A 4,999-nucleotide genomic window follows, 5' to 3' on the forward strand; every position below is an offset into this window, starting at 1 on the left:
TTAAATACAATTTTATGTGTCTGGCAACGATTATAAAATCTTTAGTACACAATACATGATGTTTAATCTTAGAATGTAATCTTAAAAATTGTAATGGGAGCTTTAAGTAGCCTAATTTTCCCCTTTATGAGATTCCTCTGTCCTCACATGCTCTAATTTTGAAGATTCTAAAATTAATACCATTGTTCTAACACTACAAGTTTATTGATCAATAGTTTATTCTATATTCTTTCATAATTCTCTTTCGAGATCTGATTATTTTTGTTTATTAAATCACGTAGACAATATTTAAGTTCATTGTTTATTTTAATTATATATTCAGAGAGATCAGCTGTTACTTCCCTATAATTACCTTTTTTACAAACAGTTTCTCAACTTTTCCTATATTTTTTAATGAGTAATTTTTGCATCTTCGCCTTTATCTGTTCCAGTGATAATGTTTTTCTTAAATGTGTGAAATGAATAGCAAAAATTCTTTGAAGTTATAAATGAATGTTTTGCCATGTATGTATGTATGTATATATATATATATATATATATATATATATATATATATATATATATATATATATATATATATATATATATATATATATATATATATATGTGTATATATATATATATATATATATATATATATATATATATATATATATATATATATATATATATATATATATATATATATATATTAAATTTCAAAATTCACATGCCTGAACCGAAATGGTTGGTTAATGGGGGTTTAAAGCCTGTCAGCTACACTAAGGTTATTAAGAGTAGTTTTATCCCAAAAATAGGTATTACAGTAAACTCTTAGGACGTATACACTGGCAGATACGATACGATAGGACTCACAGGTAAGGACCCACGAGGGGCGAGGGGCAAGTGGGGACAGTGCGAAGAATAGATGGTGAGAGGAATGTCTTGAGTTGAAGAGAAAAGAGTCAGGACTAGACCCAACTGCTAAGCCTGGATAAACAATAACGAAGTTGACATAAAAAAAATAACAGGGACTCTGCGGGTGCTGACATCAACTGACTGGAAGCACTTTAACCTGCAATGACTGGATATGGTTCAGGGGCATGTTGTTTTCAAAGGCGACGCAAAACGCACATCGCAAGCACTTCAGCCCTAAAAACGCACAAAGACACAGCTATACGGCAATGGCACTTTTAAGTTATTTGAATATTTAAGCCAAAAATCAGATAAGTTATGTGTATTGTGGTGGACACTGGCAGAAATACACCATCGGTGTATATATTCTTTGACTGATCTATATAACGGAGTGACGAAATACCCTGTTGTATATTTTGAAGTTCAAGAATTTTGGTATGAAACTGAAATTTTAGGTCAGCCTATATTTTCCAGACTAAATTCAACTTTCCCAAGTTTTGGGAACTCGTTCAAAACATGTCGTTCATATCTTCTCCAAACAATATCTACTATAGAAGTACCAGTTGGGAAACGCAGCTTAATAATCCCGAGGTAATCCAAGGTAACGTCTGCCTCTCCACGAGTAAAACTCACGAACAGAAATATAAAGTTGATAAATTATACACATGTGCAACACTTGGGAATCTTTATTGTGGAAACGTTTCTCTACGCACTGGCTTCGTCAGTCGAATACACAGAAGAATGGTAAAGATCAGAAAGAGTCTGGAATCGATATAATCAGTCTATCAGTCTTATCAAGATTGATCACTATCTTCAGTGTGTGGACTAAAGAGAGATGTGCACATAATAAGAGACGTGTCGCCTGATTGGAGTATCATCAGTCTAATGGAGAAGGGCAAAATCAGAGAATATGTAGTGGATAGAGGTAAGGTGTAGTAAGGCTTGGTGACTGCACCAGACACATGTTCGTGCATTGTATGGCAGGGTAGTGTCAGCCTAGCGGGGACTCCTCATACAAACCTGTTACCGAGATAAATATATTTATATGTTTTTCTAACGTCTTCCGGTCAGAAACTCTACCATCAGTCACTGTGGTTGTAGGTGTAGTGGGTAAGTGATGTGGTGACTTACGGCACAAACCACAGCGGGGAATTTAATTAACTGAAGTGTTCTTGGAAAGAGATTTGGTAATAGGCAATACATATTTCACAATGTACAGAGAGAGCCATCTGCTAGCCCATGTATTAGAAGATAAAAAAATAAGTAGCTAGGATTTTCCAATGTGCATGTACCTTTTCTTTTAGAATGGGTAAGATGTCTGACCTCTAGTGGTAATAAAGTGTGTTACAGGAAGAATACTGAAAAAACTATAAGAGAATTGAGAGCGAATGCTGAGTGCATTACAGAAGAATATATTAACAAGTAAGAACAAGTGTTGGTAGTAAAGACGGCTAAAGTGAGAGAAAGTAGTGAAGAGCTGGTCCAAGAAGTGTGATATGAATTAAAGAAGGCAGTGCTACAGAATACGACAGAGTTTGTGGTTACTCAAGAAGGGTAAATTTGAAAGGATCCAAGGAAAGTAAAGTATAGAGAAATAAAGAAGTTAAGAAAGAAATCTGCGAAGTAGGACAACAGAAAAACAAATGCTTAGAGGTAAATTAGGTTGTGAGAAAACGTATGGGAAAAATAATTAGTTCGCTGCTTGATAAAGTGATAATGTTAGAGATACAGAGAAAGTATTTTAGGAAACTCCTCTGTAAACCATGAAATATGGACAAATTTCATGACTGTGACTGGGACGAACGAAATTTTTTACGAAGAGAGAAGAATGAGAGGTGAGTGTAGAAGTGTGTGATGCATCAGCCAGTTGAAAATGTGGAAAACATCAGTCAAGTTGCAACATCTGGGTATCTTTTATTTGTAGACGCCTCGTCAGCCAGTGGCTTTATCAATACAATACAATGACATAATGTGAAGAATGTAAAATTATATGTAAAAGATGAGGTAATCAGTCCCTCAGTCTTGGAGTTAGTGAAGAGAACCGTACTCTTGAATAAGACTACGATGAACATATGTCAGTCTTCATCTTGTCAGTATTGTATACCATTTACGCACAACGTCGATCAAGTCTCAGAATCAGACTGAAAGCAAGTTCGGACTAAGTCATTTGAAAGTTGCCGCCTGTATGAAAAGGAAAGTTAACTCGAGGATTTGCATAATTCTTTTATTTAATGGAACAAGTGATAAGAGTGTATATGAAATATTATAGAATATCTTAAGTATATCGGGTAAATTGCGGCAGAATTACCAAAACAATGATTGAGAAGACACCGTATGATTACACAGGAAGAAGGTGTCGTTTGCCTCATAATTAACCTTACGGTTAATTATGAGACAAACGACACTTAGATAAAAGAGGTGATACATTATGGATCAGGAAAGGCATATATGATTATAAGCTTAAATGAGCGATGCGGAATGTGTTACAAAATATGTTATAGAGAACAAGTTGTTTAATTCTGAAAAGGTGTCATAACTCTCAGGTTAAAGTGAGAAGAGAAGCATGTTGTTTCTTAAGACAGACACTTGAGTAAGGGCGCTGTGTCACCGTCTGGGATGTACAAGAGATGAATGCTGGTGTGTTAGTGAGGGAAGTGATCTTCAAAGATAATATGAAGGAGAGTTCTTACTGACGTAGCTTGTTCATATCAATGCTTTTAGGAGAGTCAGAAGAAAGATTTACAGAAACTGGTGGAGCAGTTTGTCAGCGTGTGGGAAATAAAGTTGCAAGTGATGGCAAGAAAAATCTATTGAGAGTGAGCTGAAACTCAAAGAATAATAGACTGGGAAGAGAGAGAGAGAGAGAGAGAGAGAGAGAGAGAGAGAGAGAGAGAGAGAGAGAGAGAGAGAGAGAGAGAGAGAGAGAGAGAGAGAGAGAGATTGAATAATTTAAACTTCTTCGAATAATAAAATATTTACTAAGAGTAACTTAATCAGTAAAATCACAGAAAATTCGTTAAAATAAAGAAAAAATCTCCTAAATCTGTTACTCACTAACTGATACTGTTGTTTTCCTCAACATTCCTCACTATAAAACAAAACTTTATAAATCAGCGACATTTTATTTAGGCTACGTTTCGCTCGTCGGGGACTTTATCAAACCCGGAGAGTAAAACGTAGCCTATGTAAAATAACTAAGACATTGTACACTGACTTTTTGCTAAACTGTTGTTTTGGTTAATGTTTACCTAAACTGTAGGGATATTAACCCCGTTATTAGAGAGAATTTTATTTTCGGAATTCAGTTCGTCCAAGCAGGAAAGTACAATTAAATTTCTAATTTCAAAAATTTTATTTTCTTTAGATCTCAAAAAAGCTACCTCTAACACAGTAATGCTCACTTCTGTAAAATTCTTCGTGTAACTTAGTTTAGGAAATATGTTGTAAGTACACTCAGTGGCCACTTTATTACGCACACTTGTACACCTTTAATGCAAATATCTAATCAGTCAATTGCGTGGCAGCACCTGAATGCCTAAAACCATGCATACATTGTTAAGAGATTCAGTTGTTGTTCAGAATGAACATCAGAAAGGGGAAGAAATGGGATCTAAGCGACTTGGATTGTGGGATGATTGTTGTTGGTGTCAGACGGGGTTGTCTGTGTATCTCAGGAATTGCTGATCTCCTGTTATTTTCACGCACAAGTCTCTCGAGTTTACGGGGAATGGTGTGAAACAGCAGTTCTGTAGGCATAAACGCCTTGTTAATGAGAGAGATCAAATGAGAATGACCAGACTAGTTCAAGCTGACAAGAAGGCGACATTGTCTCAAATAACCATGCAGAAGAGCATCTCTGAACGAATAACATGTTGAACCTTGAAGTGGATGGCCTACAGCAGCAGACCACCACACCGAATTTCGCTATCAGCTAAGAATAGGAAACCGAGGCTGCATTGGACACAAGCTCGCCAAAACTGGACAGTTGAAGAATGGAAAACGCCGCCTGGTCTAACGAATCACGATTTCTGCTGTGACATGCAGATGGTAGTGTCAGAATTTGGCTTAAACTTTTGAGACGTGACAGAACAGAAGATTCCAAAAT

This window comes from Cherax quadricarinatus, chromosome 9 (genome assembly GCF_038502225.1).
Source record: "Cherax quadricarinatus isolate ZL_2023a chromosome 9, ASM3850222v1, whole genome shotgun sequence".
NCBI classification, from domain to species: Eukaryota; Metazoa; Arthropoda; class Malacostraca; order Decapoda; family Parastacidae; genus Cherax; species Cherax quadricarinatus.